This window comes from Anas acuta, chromosome 8, assembly GCF_963932015.1.
Source record: "Anas acuta chromosome 8, bAnaAcu1.1, whole genome shotgun sequence".
Taxonomy (NCBI): Eukaryota; Metazoa; Chordata; class Aves; order Anseriformes; family Anatidae; genus Anas; species Anas acuta.
In genome coordinates, this window is record NC_088986.1 from 32,919,583 (window position 1) to 32,944,602 (window position 25,020).

Sequence of the window (25,020 nt, forward strand, 5' to 3'; positions counted from 1 at the left end):
CAGGGGAGCCTTTACGCAGCCCCACATGCAACTGGACCCTCTGTGTTCGCTCTTTACAGCAACCCTAAATATAACCCTAGCCAGCATGGCAGAAGACTGAAAACTCGGGCCACAGAAAAAGCGTTTCAAGCCCCTTTCGCCCATTCAGAAGTGCCCCCAAAGGAAGGCTTTGGGTACAAGTGAACTCCCCAGGGGAGCCTTTATGCAGCCCCACATGCAACTGGACCCTCCGGGTTCACTCTTTCACAGCAACCCTAAATATAGCCCTGGCCCGCCTGGCAGTCGACTGAAAACTCGGGCTCCAGAAAATGCGTTTCAAGCGCCATTCACCCATCCAGAAGTGCCCCCAAAGGAAGGCTTTGGGTCCAACTGAACTCCCCAGGGGAGCCTTTATGCAGCCCCACATGCAACTGGACCCCCCGTGTTCGCTGTTTACAAGCAACCCTAAATATAACCCTAGCCAGCATGGCAGAAGACTGAAAACTCAGGCCACAGAAAAAGCGTTCCAAGCCCCTTTCGCCCATTCAGAAGTGCCCCCAAAGGAAGGCTTTGGGTACAAGTGAACTCCCCAGGGGAGCCTTTATGCAGCCCCACATGCAACTGGACCCTCCGGGTTCACTCTTTCACAGCAACCCTAAATATAGCCCTGGCCCGCCTGGCAGTCGACTGAAAACTCGGGCCACAGAAAAACTATTAAAAGCCTAGTTCGCCCATCCAAAAGTGCCCCCAGAGGAAGGCTTTGGGTACAAGTGAACTCCCCAGGGGAGCCTTAACGCAGCCCCACATGCAACTGGACCCTCCGGGTTCACTATTTCACAGCAACCCTAAATATAGCCCTGGCCCGCCTGTCAGTCGACTGAAAACTCGGGCCCCAGAAAATGCGTTAAAAGCCTAATTTGCCCATCCAAAAGTGCCCCCAGAGGAAGGCTTTGGGTACAACTGAACTCTCCAGGGGAGCCTTAACGCAGCCCCACATGCAACTGGACCCTCCGTATTCGCTCTTTCACAGCAACCCTAAATACAGCCCTGGCCCGCCTGGTAGTCGACTGAAAAGTCGGGCCCCAGAAAAACTGTTAAAAGCCTAATTCACCCATCCAAAAGTGCCCCCAGAGGAAGGCTTTGGGTACATCTGAACTCCCCAGGGGAGCCTTTATGCAGCCCCACATGCAACTGGACCCTCCGGGTTCACTCTTTCACCGCGAGCCTAAATATAGCCCTAGCACTCCTGGGAGTCGACTGAAAGCTTGGGCCACAGAAAATGTGTTACGAGCCCCATTCGCCCATCCAAAAGTGCCCCCAAAGGAAGGCTTTGGATACATCTGAACTCCCCAGGGGAGCCTTTACGCAGCCCCACATGCAACTGGACCCTCTGTGTTCGCTCTTTACAGCAACCCTAAATATAACCCTAGCCAGCATGGCAGAAGACTGAAAACTCGGGCCACAGAAAAAGCGTTTCAAGCCCCTTTCGCCCATTCAGAAGTGCCCCCAAAGGAAGGCTTTGGGTCCAACTGAACTCCCCAGGGGAGCCTTTATGCAGCCCCACATGCAACTGGACCCTCCGGGTTCACTCTTTCACAGCAACCCTAAATATAGCCCTGGCCCGCCTGGCAGTCGACTGAAAACTCGGGCTCCAGAAAATGCGTTTCAAGCCCCATTCACCCATCCAGAAGTGCCCCCAAAGGAAGGCTTTGGGTCCAACTGAACTCCCCAGGGGAGCCTTTATGCAGCCCCACATGCAACTGGACCCCCCGTGTTCGCTGTTTACAAGCTACCCTAAATATAACCCTAGCCAGCATGGCAGAAGACTGAAAACTCGGGCCACAGAAAAAGCGTTCCAAGCCCCTTTCGCCCATTCAGAAGTGCCCCCAAAGGAAGGCTTTGGGTACAAGTGAACTCCCCAGGGGAGCCTTTATGCAGCCCCACATGCAACTGGACCCTCCGGGTTCACTCTTTCACAGCAACCCTAAATATAGCCCTGGCCCGCCTGGCAGTCGACTGAAAACTCGGGCCACAGAAAAACTGTTAAAAGCCTAGTTCGCCCATCCAAAAGTGCCCCCAGAGGAAGGCTTTGGGTACAAGTGAACTCCCCAGGGGAGCCTTAACGCAGCCCCACATGCAACTGGACCCTCCGGGTTCACTCTTTCACAGCAACCCTAAATATAGCCCTGGCCCGCCTGTCAGTCGACTGAAAACTCGGGCCCCAGAAAATGCGTTAAAAGCCTAATTTGCCCATCCAAAAGTGCCCCCAGAGGAAGGCTTTGGGTACAACTGAACTCTCCAGGGGAGCCTTAACGCAGCCCCACATGCAACTGGACCCTCCGTATTCGCTCTTTCACAGCAACCCTAAATACAGCCCTGGCCCGCCTGGTAGTCGACTGAAAACTCGGGCCCCAGAAAAACTGTTAAAAGCCTAATTCACCCATCCAAAAGTGCCCCCAGAGGAAGGCTTTGGGTACATCTGAACTCCCCAGGGGAGCCTTTATGCAGCCCCACATGCAACTGGACCCTCCGGGTTCACTCTTTCACAGCAACCCTAAATATAACCCTGGCCCGCCTGGAAGTCGACTGAAAACTCGGGCCCCAGAAAATGCGATAAAAGCCTAATTCGCCCATCCAAAAGTGCCCCCAGAGGAAGGCTTTGGGTACAACTGAACTCTCCAGGGGAGCCTTAACGCAGCCCCACATGCAACTGGACCCTCCGTATTCGCTCTTTCACAGCAACCCTAAATATAACCCTGGCCCGCATGGTAGACGACTGAAAAATCGGGCCCCAGGAAATGCGTTAAAAGCCTAATTCGACCATCCAGAAGTGCCCCCAGAGGAAGGCTTTGGGTACAAGTGAACTCCCCAGGGGAGCCTTTACGCAGCCCCACTGCAACTGGACCCTCCTTGTTCACTGTTTACGAGCAACCCTAAATATACCCCTAGCCAGCATGGCAGAAGACTGAAAACTCGGGCTCCAGAAAATGCGTTTCAAGCCCCATTCTCCCATCCAGAAGTGCCCCCACAGAAGGCTTTGGGTCCAACTGAACTCCCCAGGGGAGCCTTTATGCAGCCCCACATGCAACTGGACCCTCCGGGTTCACTCTTTCACCGCAAGCCTAAATATAGCCCTAGCATGCCTGGCAGTCGACTGAAAGCTCGGGCCACAGAAAATGTGTTACGAGCCCCATTCGCCCATACAAAAGTGCCCCCAAAGGAAGGCTTTGGGTACATCTGAACTCCCCAGGGGAGCCTTTACACAGCCCCACATGCAACTGGACCCTCTGTGTTCGCTCTATACAGCTTCCCTAAATATAACCCTAGCCAGCATGGCAGAAGACTGAAAACTCGGGCCACAGAAAAAGCGTTTCAAGCCCCTTTCGCCCATTCAGAAGTGCCCCCAAAGGAAGGCTTTGGGTACAACTGAACTCCCCAGGGGAGCCTTAACGCAGCCCCACATGCAACTGGACCCTCCGTATTCGCTCTTTCACAGCAACCCTAAATATAGCCCTGGCCCGCCTGGCAGTCGACTGAAAACTCGGGCCCCAGAAAAACTGTTAAAAGCCTAATTCGCCCATCCAAAAGTGCCCCCAGAGGAAGGCTTTGGGTACAAGTGAACTCCCCAGGGGAGCTTTTACACAGCCTCACATGCAACTGGACCCTCCTTGTTCACTGTTTACGAGCAACCCTATATATACCCCTAGCCACCATGGCAGAAGACTGAAAACTCGGGCTCCAGAAAATGCGTTTCAAGCCCCATTCACCCATCCAAAAGTGCCCACAGAGGAAGGCTTTGGGTACAAGTGAACTCCCCGGGGGAGCCTTTATGCAGGCCCATACGCAACTGGACCCCCCGTGTTCGCTGTTTACAAGCAACCCTAAATATAACACTAGCCAGCATGGCAGAAAACTGAAAACTCGGGCCACAGAAAAAGCGTTTCAAGCCCCATTCACCCATCCAGAAGTGCCCCCAAAGGAAGGCTTTGGGTACAACTGAACTCCCCAGGGGAGCCTTTATGCAGCCCCACATGCAACTGGACCCTCCGGGTTCACTGTTTACGAGCAACTCTAAATATACCCCTAGCCACCATGGCAGAAGACTGAAAACTCGGGCTCCAGAAAATGCGTTTCAAGCCCCATTCACCCATCCAAAAGTGCCCCCAAAGGAAGGCTTTGGGTACAAGTGAACTCCCCAGGGGAGCCTTTATGCAGCCCCACATGCAACTGGACCCTCCGCGTTCACTCTTTCACCGCAAGCCTAAATATAGCCCTCGGCGCAATGGGAGAAGACTGAAAAAGCGGGCCTCAGAAAACGCATTGCGATTCCCCTTGGACCATGCAAAAGTGCCCCCAAAGGAAGGCTTTGGGTACAACTGGACTCCCCAGGGGAGCCTTAACGCAGCCCCACATGCAACTGGACCCTCCGGGTTCACTCTTTCACAGCAATCCTAAATATAGCCCTGGCCCGCCTGGCAGTCGACTGAAAACTCGGGCCCCAGAAAATGCGTTAAAAGCCTAATTCGCCCATCCAAAAGTGCCCCCAGAGGAAGGCTTTGGGTACAACTGAACTCCCCAGGTGAGCCTTTATGCAGCCCCACATGCAACTGGACCCTCCTGGTTCGCTCTTTACAGCAACCCTAAATATAACCCTAGACAGCATGGCAGAAGACTGAAAACTCGGGCCACAGAAAAAGCGTTTCAAGCCCCTTTCGCCCATCCAGAAGTGCCCCCAAAGGAAGGCTTTGGGTACAACTGAACTCCCCAGGGGAGCCTTTATGCAGCCCCACATGCAACTGGACCCTCCGTATTCGCTCTTTCACAGCAAACCTAAATATAACCCTGGCCCGCATGGCAGACGACTGAAAAATCGGGCCTCAGAAAACGTGCTACAAGCCCCATTCGACCATCCAAAAGTGCCCCCAAAGGAAGGCTTTGGGTACAACTGAACTCCCCAGGGGAGCCTTTATGCAGGCCCATACGCAACTGGACCCCCCGTGTTCGCTGTTTACAAGCAACCCTAAATATAACACTAGCCAGCATGGCAGAAAACTGAAAACTCGGGCCACAGAAAAAGAGTTTTAAGCCCTTTTCGCCCATCAAGAAGAGGCCCCAAAGGAAGGCTTTGGGTACAACTGAACTCCCCAGGGGAGCCTTAACGCAGCCCCACATGCAACTGGACCCTCCGTATTCGCTCTTTCACAGCAACCCTAAATATATCCCTGGCCCGCCTGGCAGTCGACTGAAAACTCGGGCCCCAGAAAATGCGATAAAAGCCTAATTCGCCCATCCAAAAGTGCCCCCAGAGGAAGGCTTTGGGTACAAGTGAACTCCCCAGGGGAGCCTTTACGCAGCCCCACATGCAACTGGACCCTCCTTGTTCACTGTTTACGAGCAACCCTAAATATACCCCTAGCCACCATGGCAGAAGACTGAAAACTCGGGCTCCAGAAAATGCGTTTCAAGCCCCATTCACCCATCCAGAAGTGCCCCCAAAGGAAGGCTTTGGGTCCAACTGAACTCCCCAGGGGAGCCTTTATGCAGCCCCACATGCAACTGGACCCTCCGGGTTCACTCTTTCACCGCAAGCCTAAATATAGCCCTAACACGCCTGGCAGTCGACTGAAAGCTCGGGCCACAGAAAACGCATTGCGATTCCCCTTGGACCATCCCAAAGTGCCCCCAAAGGAAGGCTTTGGGTACAACTGGACTCCCCAGGGGAGCCTTTATGCAGCCCCACATGCAACTGGACCCTCCGTATTCGCTCTTTCACAGCAACCCTAAATATAACCCTAGCCAGCATGGAAAAAACTGAAAAATCGGGCCACAGAAAAAGCGTTTCAAGCCCCATTCACCCATCCAGAAGTGCCCCCAAAGGAAAGCTTTGGGTCCAACTGAACTCCCCAGGGGAGCCTTTATGCAGCCCCACATGCAACTGGATCCTCCAGGTTCACTCTTTCACAGCAACCCTAAATATAGCCCTGGCCCGCCTGGCAGTCGACTGAAAACTCGGGCCACAGAAAATGAGTTAAAAGCCTAATTCGCCCATCCAAAAGTGCCACCAGAGGAAGGCTTTGGGTACAACTGAACTCCCCAGGGGAGCCTTTATGCAGCCCCACATGCAACTGGACCCTCCGTATTTGCTCTTTCACAGCAACCCTAAATATAGCCCTTTCCCGCCTGGCAGTCGACTGAAAACTCGGGCCACAGAAAACGTGCTACAAGCCTAATTTGTCCATCCAAAAGTGCCCCCAGAGGAAGGCTTTGGGTACAACTGAACTCCCCAGGGGAGCCTTTACGCAGCCCCACATGCAACTGGACCCTCCTTGTTCACTGTTTACGAGCAACCCTAAATATAACCCTGGCCCGCCTGGCAGAAAACTGAAAACTCGGGCTCCAGAAAATGCGTTTCAAGCCCCTTTTGCCCATCCAGAAGTGCCACCAGAGGAAGGCTTTGGGTACAACTGAACTCCCCAGGGGAGCCTTTATGCAGCCCCACATGCAACTGGACCCTCCGGGTTCACTCTTTCACCGCAAGCCTATATATAGCCCTCGGCGCAATGGGAGAAGACTGAAAAAGCGGGCCTCAGAAAACGCATTGCGATTCCCCTTGGACCATCCCAAAGTGCCCCCAAAGGAAGGCTTTGGGTACAACTGGACTCCCAAGGGGAGCCTTAACGCAGCCCCACATGCAACTGGACCCTCCGTATTCGCTCTTTCACAGCAAACCTAAATATAACCCTGGCCCGCATGGCAGACGACTGAAAAATCGGGCCTCAGAAAACGTGCTACAAGCCCCATTCGACCATCCAAAAGTGCCCCCAAAGGAAGGCTTTGGGTACAACTGAACTCCCCAGGGGAGCCTTTATGCAGGCCCATACGCAACTGGACCCCCCGTGTTCGCTGTTTACAAGCAACCCTAAATATAACACTAGCCAGCATGGCAGAAAACTGAAAACTCGGGCCACAGAAAAAGAGTTTTAAGCCCTTTTCGCCCATCAAGAAGAGGCCCCAAAGGAAGGCTTTGGGTACAACTGAACTCCCCAGGGGAGCCTTAACGCAGCCCCACATGCAACTGGACCCTCCGTATTCGCTCTTTCACAGCAACCCTAAATATAGCCCTGGCCCGCCTGGCAGTCGACTGAAAACTCGGGCCCCAGAAAATGCGTTAAAAGCCTAATTCGCCCATCCAAAAGTGCCCCCAGAGGAAGGCTTTGGGTACAAGTGAACTCCCCAGGGGAGCTTTTACACAGCCTCACATGCAACTGGACCCTCCTTCTTCACTGTTTACGAGCAACCCTATATATACCCCTAGCCACCATGGCAGAAGACTGAAAACTCGGGCTCCAGAAAATGCGTTTCAAGCCCCATTCACCCATCCAAAAGTGCCCACAGAGGAAGGCTTTGGGTACAAGTGAACTCCCCGGGGGAGCCTTTATGCAGGCCCATACGCAACTGGACCCCCCGTGTTCGCTGTTTACAAGCAACCCTAAATATAACACTAGCCAGCATGGCAGAAAACTGAAAACTCGGGCCACAGAAAAAGCGTTTCAAGCCCCATTCACCCATCCAGAAGTGCCCCCAAAGGAAGGCTTTGGGTACAACTGAACTCCCCAGGGGAGCCTTTATGCAGCCCCACATGCAACTGGACCCTCCGGGTTCACTGTTTACGAGCAACTCTAAATATACCCCTAGCCACCATGGCAGAAGACTGAAAACTCGGGCTCCAGAAAATGCGTTTCAAGCCCCATTCACCCATCCAAAAGTGCCCCCAAAGGAAGGCTTTGGGTACAACTGAACTCCCCAGGGGAGCCTTTATGCAGCCCCACATGCAACTGGACCCTCCGGGTTCACTCTTTCACCGCAAGCCTAAATATAGCCCTCGGCGCAATGGGAGAAGACTGAAAAAGCGGGCCTCAGAAAACGCATTGCGATTCCCCTTGGACCATGCAAAAGTGCCCCCAAAGGAAGGCTTTGGGTACAACTGGACTCCCCAGGGGAGCCTTAACGCAGCCCCACATGCAACTGGACCCTCCGGGTTCACTCTTTCACAGCAATCCTAAATATAGCCCTGGCCCGCCTGGAAGTCGACTGAAAACTCGGGCCCCAGAAAATGCGTTAAAAGCCTAATTCGCCCATCCAAAAGTGCCCCCAGAGGAAGGCTTTGGGTACAACTGAACTCCCCAGGTGAGCCTTTATGCAGCCCCACATGCAACTGGACCCTCCTGGTTCGCTCTTTACAGCAACCCTAAATATAACCCTAGACAGCATGGCAGAAGACTGAAAACTCGGGCCACAGAAAAAGCGTTTCAAGCCCCTTTCGCCCATCCAGAAGTGCCCCCAAAGGAAGGCTTTGGGTACAACTGAACTCCCCAGGGGAGCCTTTATGCAGCCCCACATGCAACTGGACCCTCCGTATTCGCTCTTTCACAGCAAACCTAAATATAACCCTGGCCCGCATGGCAGACGACTGAAAAATCGGGCCTCAGAAAACGTGCTACAAGCCCCATTCGACCATCCAAAAGTGCCCCCAAAGGAAGGCTTTGGGTACAACTGAACTCCCCAGGGGAGCCTTTATGCAGGCCCATACGCAACTGGACCCCCCGTGTTCGCTGTTTACAAGCAACCCTAAATATAACACTAGCCAGCATGGCAGAAAACTGAAAACTCGGGCCACAGAAAAAGAGTTTTAAGCCCTTTTCGCCCATCAAGAAGAGGCCCCAAAGGAAGGCTTTGGGTACAACTGAACTCCCCAGGGGAGCCTTAACGCAGCCCCACATGCAACTGGACCCTCCGTATTCGCTCTTTCACAGCAACCCTAAATATATCCCTGGCCCGCCTGGCAGTCGACTGAAAACTCGGGCCCCAGAAAATGCGATAAAAGCCTAATTCGCCCATCCAAAAGTGCCCCCAGAGGAAGGCTTTGGGTACAAGTGAACTCCCCAGGGGAGCCTTTACGCAGCCCCACATGCAACTGGACCCTCCTTGTTCACTGTTTACGAGCAACCCTAAATACACCCCTAGCCACCATGGCAGAAGACTGAAAACTCGGGCTCCAGAAAATGCGTTTCAAGCCCCATTCACCCATCCAGAAGTGCCCCCAAAGGAAGGCTTTGGGTACAAGTGAACTCCCCAGGGGAGCCTTTATGCAGCCCCACATGCAACTGGACCCTCCGGGTTCACTCTTTCACCGCATGCCTAAATATAGCCCTAGCACGCCTGGCAGTCGACTGAAAGCTCGGGCCACAGAAAACGCATTGCGATTCCCCTTGGACCATCCCAAAGTGCCCCCAAAGGAAGGCTTTGGGTACAACTGGACTCCCCAGGGGAGCCTTTATGCAGCCCCACATGCAACTGGACCCTCCGTATTCGCTCTTTCACAGCAACCCTAAATATAACCCTAGCCAGCATGGAAAAAACTGAAAAATCGGGCCACAGAAAAAGCGTTTCAAGCCCCATTCACCCATCCAGAAGTGCCCCCAAAGGAAAGCTTTGGGTCCAACTGAACTCCCCAGGGGAGCCTTTATGCAGCCCCACATGCAACTGGATCCTCCAGGTTCACTCTTTCACAGCAACCCTAAATATAGCCCTGGCCCGCCTGGCAGTCGACTGAAAACTCGGGCCCCAGAAAATGCGTTAAAAGCCTAATTCGCCCATCCAAAAGTGCCACCAGAGGAAGGCTTTGGGTACAACTGAACTCCCCAGGGGAGCCTTTATGCAGCCCCACATGCAACTGGACCCTCCGTATTTGCTCTTTCACAGCAACCCTAAATATAGCCCTTTCCCGCCTGGCAGTCGACTGAAAACTCGGGCCACAGAAAACGTGCTACAAGCCTAATTTGTCCATCCAAAAGTGCCCCCAGAGGAAGGCTTTGGGTACAACTGAACTCCCCAGGGGAGCCTTTACGCAGCCCCACATGCAACTGGACCCTCCTTGTTCACTGTTTACGAGCAACCCTAAATATAACCCTAGCCAGCATGGCAGAAAACTGAAAACTCGGGCTCCAGAAAATGCGTTTCAAGCCCCTTTTGCCCATCCAGAAGTGCCACCAGAGGAAGGCTTTGGGTACAACTGAACTCCCCAGGGGAGCCTTTATGCAGCCCCACATGCAACTGGACCCTCCGGGTTCACTCTTTCACCGCAAGCCTATATATAGCCCTCGGCGCAATGGGAGAAGACTGAAAAAGCGGGCCTCAGAAAACGCATTGCGATTCCCCTTGGACCATCCCAAAGTGCCCCCAAAGGAAGGCTTTGGGTACAACTGGACTCCCAAGGGGAGCCTTAACGCAGCCCCACATGCAACTGGACCCTCCGTATTCGCTCTTTCACAGCAAACCTAAATATAACCCTGGCCCGCATGGCAGACGACTGAAAAATCGGGCCTCAGAAAACGTGCTACAAGCCCCATTCGACCATCCAAAAGTGCCCCCAAAGGAAGGCTTTGGGTACAACTGAACTCCCCAGGGGAGTCTTTATGCAGGCCCATACGCAACTGGACCCCCCGTGTTCGCTGTTTACAAGCAACCCTAAATATAACACTAGCCAGCATGGCAGAAAACTGAAAACTCGGGCCACAGAAAAAGAGTTTTAAGCCCTTTTCGCCCATCAAGAAGAGGCCCCAAAGGAAGGCTTTGGGTACAACTGAACTCCCCAGGGGAGCCTTTACGCAGCCCCACATGCAACTGGACCCTCCTTGTTCACTGTTTACGAGCAACCCTAAATATACCCCTAGCCACCATGGCAGAAGACTGAAAACTCGGGCTCCAGAAAATGCGTTTCAAGCCCCATTCACCCATCCAGAAGTGCCCCCAAAGGAAGGCTTTGGGTACAAGTGAACTCCCCAGGGGAGCCTTTATGCAGCCCCACATGCAACTGGACCCTCCGTGTTCGCTCTTTACAGCAACCCTAAATATAACCCTAGCCAGCATGGCAGAAAACTGAAAACTCGGGCTCCAGAAAATGCGTTAAAAGCCTAATTCGCCCATCCAGAAGTGCCCCCAAAGGAAAGCTTTGGGTACAAGTGAACTCCCCAGGGGAGCCTTTATGCAGCCCCACATGCAACTGGACCCTCCGGGTTCACTCTTTCACAGCAACCCTAAATATAGCCCTGGCCAGCCTGGCAGTCGACTGAAAACTCGGGCCCCAGAAAATGCATTAAAAGCCTAATTCGCCCATCCAAAAGTGCCCCCAGAGGAAGGCTTTGGGTACAACTGAACTCCCCAGGGGAGCCTTTACGCAGCCCCACATGCAACTGGACCCTCCTTGTTCACTGTTTACGAGCAACCCTAAATATACCCCTAGCCACCATGGCAGAAGACTGAAAACTCGGGCTCCAGAAAATGCGTTTCAAGCCCCATTCACCCATCCAGAAGTGCCCCCAAAGGAAGGCTTTGGGTACAAGTGAACTCCCCAGGGGAGCCTTTATGCAGCCCCACATGCAACTGGACCCTCCGTGTTCGCTCTTTACAGCAACCCTAAATATAACCCTAGCCAGCATGGCAGAAAACTGAAAACTCGGGCTCCAGAAAATGCGTTAAAAGCCTAATTCGCCCATCCAGAAGTGCCCCCAAAGGAAAGCTTTGGGTACAAGTGAACTCCCCAGGGGAGCCTTTATGCAGCCCCACATGCAACTGGACCCTCCAGGTTCACTCTTTCACAGCAACCCTAAATATAGCCCTGGCCAGCCTGGCAGTCGACTGAAAACTTTGGCCCCAGAAAATGCATTAAAAGCCTAATTCGCCCATCCAAAAGTGCCCCCAGAGGAAGGCTTTGGGTACAACTGAACTCCCCAGGGGAGCCTTTACGCAGCCCCACATGCAACTGGACCCTCCTTGTTCACTGTTTACGAGCAACCCTAAATATACCCCTAGCCACCATGGCAGAAGACTGAAAACTCGGGCTCCAGAAAATGCGTTTCAAGCCCCATTCACCCATCCAGAAGTGCCCCCAAAGGAAGGCTTTGGGTACAAGTGAACTCCCCAGGGGAGCCTTTATGCAGCCCCACATGCAACTGGACCCTCCGGGTTCACTCTTTCACCGCAAGCCTAAATATAGCCCTAGCACGCCTGGCAGTCGACTGAAAGCTCGGGCCACAGAAAATGTGTTACGAGCCCCATTCGCCCATCCAAAAGTGCCTCCAAAGGAAGGCTTTAGGTACATCTGAACTCCCCAGGGGAGCCTTTATGCAGCCCCACATGCAACTGGACCCTCCAGGTTCACTCTTTCACAGCAACCCTAAATATAACCCTAGCCAGCATGGCAAAAAACTGAAAACTCGGGCCCCAGAAAAAGCGTTTCAAGCCCCATTCACCCATCCAGAAGTGCCCCCAAAGGAAAGCTTTGGGTACAACTGAACTCCCCAGGGGAGCCTTTATGCAGCCCCACATGCAACTGGACCCTCCAGGTTCACTCTTTCACAGCAACCCTAAATATAGCCCTGGCCAGCCTGGCAGTCGACTGAAAACTCGGGCCCCAGAAAATGCGTTAAAAGCCTAATTCGCCCATCCAAAAGTGCCACCAGAGGAAGGCTTTGGGTACAACTGAACTCCCCAGGGGAGCCTTTATGCAGGCCCATACGCAACTGGACCCCCCGTGTTCGCTGTTTACAAGCAACCCTAAATATAGCCCTGGCCACCATGGCAGAAGACTGAAAACTCGGGCCACAGAAAACGTGCTACAAGCTTAATTCGAACATACAAAAGTGCCCCCAAAGGAAGGCTTTGGGTACAAGTGAACTCCCCAGGGGAGCCTTTATGCAGCCCCACATGCAACTGGACCCTCCGTGTTCGCTCTTTACAGCAACCCTAAATATAACCCTAGCCAGCATGGCAGAAAACTGAAAACTCGGGCTCCAGAAAATGCGTTTCAAGCCCCTTTCGCCCATCCAGAAGTGCCCCCAAAGGAAGGCTTTGGGTACAACTGAACTCCCCAGGGGAGCCTTTATGCAGCCCCACATGCAACTGGACCCTCCGGGTTCACTCTTTCACCGCAAGCCTATATATAGAGCTCGGCGCAATGGGAGAAGACTGAAAAAGCGAGCCTCAGAAAACGCATTGCGATTCCCCTTGGACCATCCAAAAGTGCCCCCAAAGGAAGGCTTTGGGTACAACTGGACTCCCAAGGGGAGCCTTAACGCAGCCCCACATGCAACTGGACCCTCCGTATTCGCTCTTTCACAGCAACCCTATATATAGCCCTGGCCCGCCTGGCAGTCGACTGAAAACTCGGGCCCCAGAAAATGCATTAAAAGCCTAATTCGCCCATCCAAAAGTGCCCCCAGAGGAAGGCTTTGGGTACAAGTGAACTCCCCAGGGGAGCCTTTATGCAGCCCCACACGCAACTGGACCCTCCGGGTTCACTCTTTCACCGCAAGCCTAAATATAGCCCTTGCACGCCTGGCAGTCGACTGAAAGCTCGGGCCACAGAAAATGTGTTACGAGCCCCATTCGCCCATCCAAAAGTGCCCCCAAAGGAAGGCTTTGGGTACATCTGAACTCCCCAGGGGAGCCTTTACGCAGCCCCACATGCAACTGGACCCTCCGTGTTCGCTCTTTACAGCAACCCTAAATATAACCCTAGCCAGCATGGCAGAAGACTGAAAACTCGAGCCACAGAAAAAGCGTTTCAAGCCCCTTTCGCCCATCCAGAAGTGCCCCCAGAGGAAGGCTTTTGGTACAAGTGAACTCCCCAGGGGAGCCTTTATGCAGCCCCACATGCAACTGGACCCTCCGGGTTCACTCTTTCACCGCAAGCCTAAATATAGCCCTAACACGCCTGGCAGTCGACTGAAAGCTCGGGCCACAGAAAATGTGTTACGAGCCCCATTCGCCCATTCAAAAGTGCCTCCAAAGGAAGGCTTTGGGTACATCTGAACTCCCCAGGGGAGCCTTTATGCAACCCCACATGCAACTGGACCCTCCGTATTCGCTCTTTCACAGCAACCCTAAATATAACCCTAGACAGCATGGCAAAAAACTGAAAACTCGGGCCACAGAAAAAGCGTTTCAAGCCCCATTCACCCATCCAGAAGTGCCCCCAAAGGAAAGCTTTGGGTACAACTGAACTCCCCAGGGGAGCCTTTATGCAGCCCCACATGCAACTGGACCCTCCAGGTTCACTCTTTCACAGCAACCCTAAATATAGCCCTGGCCAGCCTGGCAGTCGACTGAAAACTCGGGCCCCAGAAAATGCATTAAAAGCCTAATTCGCCCATCCAAAAGTGCCCCCAGAGGAAGGCTTTGGGTACAACTGAACTCCCCAGGGGAGCCTTTACGCAGCCCCACATGCAACTGGACCCTCCTTGTTCACTGTTTACGAGCAACCCGAAATATACCCCTAGCCACCATGGCAGAAGACTGAAAACTCGGGCTCCAGAAAATGCGTTTCAAGCCCCATTCACCCATCCAGAAGTGCCCCCAAAGGAAGGCTTTGGGTACAAGTGAACTCCCCAGGGGAGCCTTTATGCAGCCCCACATGCAACTGGACCCTCCGGGTTCACTCTTTCACCGCAAGCCTAAATATAGCCCTAGCACGCCTGGCAGTCGACTGAAAACTCGGGCCACAGAAAATGTGTTACGAGCCCCATTCGACCATCCAAAAGTGCCTCCAAAGGAAGGCTTTAGGTACAACTGAACTCCCCAGGGGAGCCTTTATGCAGGCCCATACGCAACTGGACCCCCCGTGTTCGCTGTTTACAAGCAACCCTAAATATAGCCCTGGCCACCATGGCAGAAGACTGAAAACTCGGGCCACAGAAAACGTGCTACAAGCTTAATTCGAACATACAAAAGTGCCCCCAAAGGAAGGCTTTGGGTACATCGGAACTCCCCAGGGGAGCCTTTACGCAGCCCCACATGCAACTGGACCCTCCTTGTTCACTGTTTACGAGCAACCCTAAATATACCCCTAGCCACCATGGCAGAAGACTGAAAACTCAGGCTTCAGAAAATGCGTTTCAAGCCCCATTCACCCATCCAGAAGTGCCCCCAAAGGAAGGCTTTGGGTACAACTGAACTCCCCAGGGGAGCCTTTATGCAGCCCCACATGCAACTGGACCCTCCGTGTTCTCTCTTTACAGCAACCCTAAATATAACCCTAGCCAGCATGGCAGAAAACTGAAAACTCGGGCTCCAGAAAATGCGTTTCAAGCCCCTTTCGCCCATCCAGAAGTGCCCCCAAAGGAAGGCTTTGGGTCCAACTGAACTCCCCAGGGGAGCCTTTATGCAGCCCCACATGCAACTGGACCCTCCGGGTTCACTCTTTCACCGCAAGCCTATATATAGAGCTCGGCGCAATGGGAGAAGACTGAAAAAGCGAGCCTCAGAAAACGCATTGCGATTCCCCTTGGACCATCCAAAAGTGCCCCCAAAGGAAGGCTTTGGGTACAACTGGACTCCCAAGGGGAGCCTTAACGCAGCCCCACATGCAACTGGACCCTCCGTATTCGCTCTTTCACAGCAACCCTATATATAGCCCTGGCCCGCCTGGCAGTCGACTGAAAACTCGGGCCCCAGAAAATGCATTAAAAGCCTAATTCGCCCATCCAAAAGTGCCCCCAGAGGAAGGCTTTGGGTACAACTGAACTCCCCAGGGGAGCCTTTACGCAGCCCCACATGCAACTGGACCCTCCTTGTTCACAGTTTACGAGAAACCCTAAATATACCCCTAGCCACCATGGCAGAAGACTGAAAACTCGGGCTCCAGAAAATGCATTAAAAGCCTAATTCGCCCATCCAAAAGTGCCCCCAGAGGAAGGCTTTGGGTACAAGTGAACTCCCCAGGGGAGCCTTTATGCAGCCCCACACGCAACTGGACCCTCCGGGTTCACTCTTTCACCGCAAGCCTAAATATAGCCCTAGCACGCCTGGCAGTCGACTGAAAGCTCGGGCCACAGAAAATGTGTTACGAGCCCCATTCGCCCATCCAAAAGTGCCGCCAAAGGAAGGCTTTGGGTACATCTGAACTCCCCAGGGGAGCCTTTACGCAGCCCCACATGCAACTGGACCCTCCGTGTTCGCTCTTTACAGCAACCCTAAATATAACCCTAGCCAGCATGGCAGAAGACTGAAAACTCAGGCCACAGAAAAAGCGTTTCAAGCCCCTTTCGCCCATCCAGAAGTGCCCCCAAAGGAAGGCTTTTGGTACAAGTGAACTCCCCAGGGGAGCCTTTATGCAGCCCCACATGCAACTGGACCCTCCGGGTTCACTCTTTCACCGCAAGCCTAAATATAGCCCTAGCACGCCTGGCAGTCGACTGAAAGCTCGGGCCACAGAAAATGTGTTACGAGCCCCATTCGCCCATCCAAAAGTGCCTCCAAAGGAAGGCTTTGGGTACATCTGAACTCCCCAGGGGAGCCTTTATGCAGCCCCACATGCAACTGGACCCTCCGGGTTCACTCTTTCACAGCAACCCTAAATATAACCCTAGCCAGCATGGAAAAAACTGAAAACTCGGGCCACAGAAAAAGCGTTTCAAGCCCCATTCACCCATCCAGAAGTGCCCCCAAAGGAAAGCTTTGGGTACAACTGAACTCCCCAGGGGAGCCTTTATGCAGCCCCACATGCAACTGGATCCTCCAGGTTCACTCTTTCACAGCAACCCTAAATATATCCCTGGCCAGCCTGGCAGTCGACTGAAAATTCTGGCCCCAGAAAATGCGTTAAAAGCCTAATTCGCCCATCCAAAAGTGCCACCAGAGGAAGGCTTTGGGTACAACTGAACTCCCCAGGGGAGCCTTAACGCAGCCCCACATGCAACTGGACCCTCCGTATTTGCTCTTTCACAGCAACCCTAAATATAGCCCTTGCCCGCCTGGCAGTCGACTGAAAACTCGGGCCACAGAAAACGTGCTACAAGCCTAATTCGTCCATCCAAAAGTGCCCCCAGAGGAAGGCTTTGGGTACAACTGAACTCCCCAGGGGAGCCTTTACGCAGCCCCACATGCAACTGGACCCTCCTTGTTCACTGTTTACGAGCAACCCTAAATATACCCCTAGCCACCATGGCAGAAAACTGAAAACTCGGGCTCCAGAAAATGCGTTTCAAGCCCCATTCACCCATCCAGAAGTGCCCCCAAAGGAAGGCTTTGGGTACAACTGAACTCCCCAGGGGAGCCTTTATGCAGCCCCACATGCAACTGGACCCTCCGTGTTCGCTCTTTACAGCAACCCTAAATATAACCCTAGCCAGCATGGCAGAAAACTGAAAACTCGGGCTCCAGAAAATGCGTTTCAAGCCCCTTTCGCCCATCCAGAAGTGCCCCCAAAGGAAGGCTTTGGGTACAACTGGACTCCCCAGGGGAGCCTTTATGCAGCCCCACATGCAACTGGACCCTCCGTGTTCGCTCTTTACAGCAACCCTAAATATAACCCTAGCCAGCATGGCAGAAAACTGAAAACTCGGGCTCCAGAAAATGCGTTTTAAGCCCCTTTCGCCCATCCAGAAGTGCCACCAGAGGAAGGCTTTGGGTACAAGTGAACTCCCCAGGGGAGCCTTTATGCAGCCCCACATGCAACTGGACCCTCCGGGTTCACTCTTTCACCGCAAGCCTATATATAGCCCTCGGCGCAATGGGAGAAGACTGAAAAAGCGAGCCTCAGAAAACGCATTGCGATTCCGCTTGGACCATCCCAAAGTGCCCCCAAAGGAAGGCTTTGGGTACAACTGGACTCCCAAGGGGAGCCTTAACGCAGCCCCACATGCAACTGGACCCTCCGTATTCGCTCTTTCACAGCAACCCTATATATAGCCCTGGCCCGCCTGGCAGTCGACTGAAAACTCGGGCCCAGAAAATGCATTAAAAGCCTAATTCGCCCATCCAAAAGTGCCCTCAGAGGAAGTCTTTGGGTACAAGTGAACTCCCCAGGGGAGCCTTTACGCAGCCCCACATGCAACTGGACCCTCCGGGTTCACTCTTTCACCGCAAGCCTAAATATAGCCCTAGCACGCCTGGCAGTCGACTGAAAGCTCGGGCCACAGAAAATCTGTTACGAGCCCCATTCGCCCATCCAAAAGTGCCTCCAAAGGAAGGCTTTGGGTACATCTGAACTCCCCAGGGGAGCCTTTATGCAGCCCCACATGCAACTGGACCCTCCGTATTCGCTCTTTCACAGCAACCCTAAATATAACCCTAGCCAGCATGGCAAAAAACTGAAAACTCGGGCCACAGAAAAAGCGTTTCAAGCCCAATTCACCCATCCAGAAGTGCCCCCAAAGGAAAGCTTTGGGTACAACTGAACTCCCCAGGGGAGCCTTTATGCAGCCCCACATGCAACTGGACCCTCCAGGTTCACTCTTTCACAGCAACCCTAAATATAGCCCTGGCCAGCCTGGCAGTCGACTGAAAACTCGGGCCCCAGAAAATGCGTTAAAAGCCTAATTCGCCCATCCAAAATTGCCACCAGAGGAAGGCTTTGGGTACAACTGAACTCCCCAGGGGAGCCTTTATGCAGCCCCACATGCAACTGGACCCTCCGTGTTCGCTCTTTACAGCAACCCTAAATATAACCCTAGCCAGCATGGCAGAAAACTGAAAACTCGGGCTCCAGAAAATGCGTTTCAAGCCCCTTTCGCCCATCCAGAAGTGCCACCAGAGGAAGGCTTTGGGTACAACTGAACTCCCCAGGGGAGCCTTTATGCAGCCCCACATGCAACTGGACCCTCCGGGTTCACTCTTTCACCGCAAGCCTAAATATAGCCCTCGGCGCAATGGGAGAAGACTGAAAAAGCGGGCCTCAAAAAACGCATTGCGATTCCCCTTGGACCATGCAAAAGTGCCCCCAAAGGAAGGCTTTGGGTACAACTGGACTCCCCAGGGGAGCCTTAACGCAGCCCCACATGCAACTGGACCCTCCTTGTTCACTGTTTACGAGCAACCCTAAATATACCCCTAGCAACCATGGCAGAAGACTGAAAACTCGGGCTCCAGAAAATGCGTTTCAAGCCCCATTCACCCATCCAGAAGTGCCCCCAAAGGAAGGCTTTGGGTACAACTGAACTCCCCAGGGGAGCCTTTATGCAGCCCCACATGCAACTGGACCCTCCGGGTTCACTCTTTCAGAGCAACCCTAAATATAGCCCTAGCCCGCCTGGCAGTCGACTGAAAACTCGGGCCCCAGAAAATGCGTTAAAAGCCTAATTCGCCCATCCAAAAGTGCCACCAGAGGAAGGCTTTGGGTACAACTGAACTCCCCAGGGGAGCCTTTATGCAGCCCCACATGCAACTGGACCCTCCTTGTTCACTGTTTACGAGCAACCCTAAATATACCCCTAGCCACCATGGCAGAAGACTGAAAACTCAGGCTCCAGAAAATGCGTGTCAAGCCCCATTCACCCATCCAGAAGTGCCCCCAAAGGAAGGCTTTGGGTACAACTGAACTCCCCAGGGGAGCCTTTATGCAGCCCCACATGCAACTGGACCCTCCGGGTTCACTCTTTCAGAGCAACCCTAAATATAGCCCTAGCCCGCCTGGCAGTCGACTGAAAACTCGGGCCCCAGAAAATGCGTTAAAAGCCTAATTCGCCCATCCAAAAGTGCCACCAGAGGAAGGCTTTGGGTACAACTGAACTCCCCAGGGGAGCCTTTATGCAGCCCCACATGCAACTGGACCCTCCTTGTTCACTGTTTACGAGCAACCCTAAATATACCCCTAGCCACCATGGCAGAAGACTGAAAACTCAGGCTCCAGAAAATGCGTGTCAAGCCCCATTCACCCATCCAGAAGTGCCCCCAAAGGAAGGCTTTGGGTACAACTGAACTCCCCAGGGGAGCCTTTATGCAGCCCCACATGCAACTGGACCCTCCAGGTTCACTCTTTCACAGCAACCCTAAATATAGCCCTGGCCCGCCTGGCAGTCGACTGAAAACTCCGGCCACAAAAATGCATTAAAAGCCTAATTCGCCCATCCAGAAGTGCCCCCAAAGGAAGGCTTTGGGTACAACTGGACTCCCCAGGGGAGCCTTAACGCAGCCCCACATGCAACTGGACCCTCCGTATTCGCTCTTTCACAGCAACCCTAAATATAGCCCTGGCCCGCCTGGCAGTCGACTGAAAACTCGGGCCCCAGAAAAACTGTTAAAAGCCTAATTCACCCATCCAAAAGTGCCCCCAGAGGAAGGCTTTGGGTACAACTGAACTCCCCAGGGGAGCCTTTACGCAGCCCCACATGCAACTGGACCCTCCTTGTTCACTGTTTACGAGCAACCCTAAATATACCCCTAGCCACCATGGCAGAAGACTGAAAACTCAGGCTCCAGAAAATGCGTTTCAAGCCCCATTCACCCATCCAGAAGTGCCCCCAAAGGAAGGCTTTGGGTACAACTGAACTCCCCAGGGGAGCCTTTATGCAGCCCCACATGCAACTGGACCCTCCGTGTTCGCTCTTTACAGCAACCCTAAATATAACCCTAGCCAGCATGGCAGAAGACTGAAAACTCAGGCTCCAGAAAATGCGTTTCAAACCCCTTTCGCCCATCCAGAAGTGCCCCCAAAGGAAGGCTTTGGGTACAACTGAACTCCCCAGGGGAGCCTTTATGCAGCCCCACACGCAACTGGACCCTCCGGGTTCACTCTTTCACAGCAACCCTAAATATAGCCCTAGCACGCCTGGCAGTCGACTGAAAGCTCGGGCCACAGAAAATGTGTTACGAGCCCCATTCGCCCATCCAAAAGTGCCTCCAGAGGAAGGCTTTGTGTACATCTGAACTCCCCAGGGGAGCCTTTACGCAGCCCCACATGCAACTGGACCCTCCGTGTTCGCTCTTTACAGCAACCCTAAATATAACCCTAGCCAGCATGGCAGAAGACTGAAAACTCGAGCCACAGAAAAAGTGTTTCAAGCCCCTTTCGCCCATCCAGAAGTGCCCCCAAAGGAAGGCTTTGGGTACAATTGAACTCCCAAGGGGAGCCTTTATGCAGCCCCACATGCAACTGGACCCTCCGTATTCGCTCTTTCACAGCAACCCTAAATATAACCCTGGCCCGCCTGGCAGTCGACTGAAAGCTCGGGCCCCAGAAAACGTGCTACAAGCCCCATTCGACCATCCAAAAGTGCCCCCAGAGGAAGGCTTTGGGTACAAGTGAACTCCCCAGGGGAGCCTTTATGCAGGCCGATACGCAACTGGACCCCCCGTGTTCGCTGTTTACAAGCAACCCTAAATATAGCCCTGGCCACCATGGCAGAAGACTGAAAACTCGGGCCACAGAAAACGTGCTACAAGCCCCATTCGACCATCCAAAAGTGCCCCCAAAGGAAGGCTTTGGGTACAACTGAACTCCCCAGGGGAGCCTTTATGCAGGCCGATACGCAACTGGACCCTCCTTGTTCACTGTTTACGAGCAACCCTAAATATACACCTAGCCACCATGGCAGAAGACTGAAAACTCGGGCTCCAGAAAATGCGTTTCAAGCCCCATTCACCCATCCAGAAGTGCCCCCAAAGGAAGGTTTTGGGTACAAGTGAACTCCCCAGGGGAGCCTTTATGCAGCCCCACATGCAACTGGACCCTCCGGGTTCACTCTTTCACCGCAAGCCTAAATATAGCCCTCGGCGCAATGGGAGAAGACTGAAAATGCGGGCCTCAGAAAACGCATTGCGATTCCCCTTGGACCATCCCAAAGTGCCCCCAAAGGAAGGCTTTGGGTACAACTGGACTCCCCAGGGGAGCCTTAACGCAGCCCCACATGCAACTGGACCCTCCGTATTCGCTCTTTCACAGCAACCCTAAATATAGCCCCGGCCCGCCTGGCAGTCGACTGAAAACTCGGGCCCCAGAAAATGCGATAAAAGCCTAATTCGCCCATCCAAAAGTGCCCCCAGAGGAAGGCTTTGGGTACAACTGAACTCCCCAGGGGAGCCTTAACGCAGCCCCACATGCAACTGGACCCTCCGGGTTCACTCTTTCACAGCAACCCTAAATATAGCCCTGGCCCGCCTGGCAGTCGACTGAAAACTCGGGCCCCAGAAAATGCGTTAAAAGCCTAATTCGCCCATCCAAAAGTGCCCCCAGAGGAAGGCTTTGGGTACAAGTGAACTCCCCAGGGGAGCCTTAACCCAGCCCCACATGCAACTGGACCCTCCGTATTCGCTCTTTCACAGCAACCCTAAATATAGCCCTGGCCCGCCTGGCAGTCGACTGAAAACTCGGGCCCCAGAAAAAATGTTAAAAGCCTAATTCACCCATCCAGAAGTGCCCCCAGAGGAAGGCTTTGGGTACAAGTGAACTCCCCAGGGGAGCCTTTACGCAGCCCCACATGCAACTGGACCCTCCTTGTTCACTGTTTACGAGCAACCCTAAATATACCCCTAGCCAGCATGGCAGAAGACTGAAAACTCGGGCTCTAGAAAATGCGTTTCAAGCCCCATTCACCCATCCAGAAGTGCCCCCAAAGGAAGGCTTTGGGTACAAGTGAACTCCCCAGGGGAGCCTTTATGCAGCCCCACATGCAACTGGACCCTCCGGGTTCACTCTTTCACCGCATGCCTAAATATAGCCCTAGCACGCCTGGCAGTCGACTGAAAGCTAGGGCCACAGAAAATGTGTTACGAGCCCCATTCGCCCGTCCAAAAGTGCCTCCAAAGGAAGGCTTTGGGTACATCTGAACTCCCCAGGGGAGCCTTTATGCAGCCCCACATGCAACTGGACCCTCCGTGTTCGCTCTTTACAGCAACCCTAAATATAACCCTAGCCAGCATGGCAGAAGACTGAAAACTCGGGCCACAGAAAAAGCGTTTCAAGCCCCTTTCGCCCATCCAGAAGTGCCCCCAAAGGAAGGCTTTGGGTACAAGTGAACTCCCCAGGGGAGCCTTTATGCAGCCCCACATGCAACTGGACCCTCCGTGTTCGCTCTTTACAGCAACCGTAAATATAACCCTAGCCAGCATGGCAGAAAACTGAAAACTCGGGCCACAGAAAATGCGTTTCAAGCATCTTTCTCCCATCCAGAAGTGCCACCAGAGGAAGGCTTTGGGTACAAGTGAACTCCCCAGGGGAGCCTTTATGCAGCCCCACATGCAACTGGACCCTCCGGGTTCACTCTTTCACCGCAAGCCTATATATATATCCCTCGGCGAAAAGGGAGAAGACTGAAAAAGCGGGCCTCAGAAAACGCATTGCGATTCCCCTTGGACCATGCAAAAGTGCCCCCAAAGGAAGGCTTTCGGTACTACTGGACTCCCCAGGGGAGCCTTAACGCAGCCCCACATGCAACTGCACCCTCCGTATTCGCTCTTTCACAGCAACCCTAAATATAACCCTGGCCCGCCTGGCAGTCGACTGAAAGCTCGGGCCCCAGAAAACGTGCTACAAGCCCCATTCGACCATCCAAAAGTGCCCCCAGAGGAAGGCTTTGGGTACAAGTGAACTCCCCAGGGGAGCCTTTATGCAGGCCGATACGCAACTGGACCCCCCGTGTTCGCTGTTTACAAGCAACCCTAAATATAGCCCTGGCCACCATGGCAGAAGACTGAAAACTCGGGCCACAGAAAACGTGCTACAAGCCCCATTCGACCATCCAAAAGTGCCCCCAAAGGAAGGCTTTGGGTACAACTGAACTCCCCAGGGGAGCCTTTATGCAGGCCGATACGCAACTGGACCCTCCTTGTTCACTGTTTACGAGCAACCCTAAATATACACCTAGCCACCATGGCAGAAGACTGAAAACTCGGGCTCCAGAAAATGCGTTTCAAGCCCCATTCACCCATCCAGAAGTGCCCCCAAAGGAAGGCTTTGGGTACAACTGAACTCCCCAGGGGAGCCTTTATGCAGCCCCACATGCAACTGGACCCTCCGGGTTCACTCTTTCACAGCAACCCTAAATATAGCCCTCGGCGCAATGGGAGAAGACTGAAAAAGCGGGCCTCAGAAAACGCATTGCGATTCCCCTTGGACCATCCCAAAGTGCCCCCAAAGGAAGGCTTTGGGTACAACTGGACTCCCCAGGGGAGCCTTAACGCAGCCCCACATGCAACTGGACCCTCCGTATTCGCTCTTTCACAGCAACCCTAAATATAGCCCCGGCCCGCCTGGCAGTCGACTGAAAACTCGGGCCCCAGAAAATGCGATAAAAGCCTAATTCGCCCATCCAAAAGTGCCCCCAGAGGAAGGCTTTGGGTACAACTGAACTCCCCAGGGGAGCCTTAACGCAGCCCCACATGCAACTGGACCCTCCGGGTTCACTCTTTCACAGCAACCCTAAATATAGCCCTGGCCCGCCTGGCAGTCGACTGAAAACTCGGGCCCCAGAAAATGCGTTAAAAGCCTAATTCGCCCATCCAAAAGTGCCCCCAGAGGAAGGCTTTGGGTACAAGTGAACTCCCCAGGGGAGCCTTAACCCAGCCCCACATGCAACTGGACCCTCCGTATTCGCTCTTTCACAGCAACCCTAAATATAGCCCTGGCCCGCCTGGCAGTCGACTGAAAACTCGGGCCCCAGAAAAACTGTTAAAAGCCTAATTCACCCATCCAGAAGTGCCCCCAGAGGAAGGCTTTGGGTACAAGTGAACTCCCCAGGGGAGCCTTTATGCAGCCCCACATGCAACTGGACCCTCCTTGTTCACTGTTTACGAGCAACCCTAAATATACCCCTAGCCAGCATGGCAGAAGACTGAAAACTCGGGCTCCAGAAAATGCGTTTCAAGCCCCATTCACCCATCCAGAAGTGCCCCCAAAGGAAGGCTTTGGGTACAACTGAACTCCCCAGGGGAGCCTTTATGCAGCCCCACATGCAACTGGACCCTCCGGGTTCACTCTTTCACCGCATGCCTAAATATAGCCCTAGCACGCCTGGCAGTCGACTGAAAGCTAGGGCCACAGAAAATGTGTTACGAGCCCCATTCGCCCGTCCAAAAGTGCCTCCAAAGGAAGGCTTTGGGTACATCTGAACTCCCCAGGGGAGCCTTTATGCAGCCCCACATGCAACTGGACCCTCCGTGTTCGCTCTTTACAGCAACCCTAAATATAACCCTAGCCAGCATGGCAGAAGACTGAAAACTCGGGCCACAGAAAAAGCGTTTCAAGCCCCTTTCGCCCATCCAGAAGTG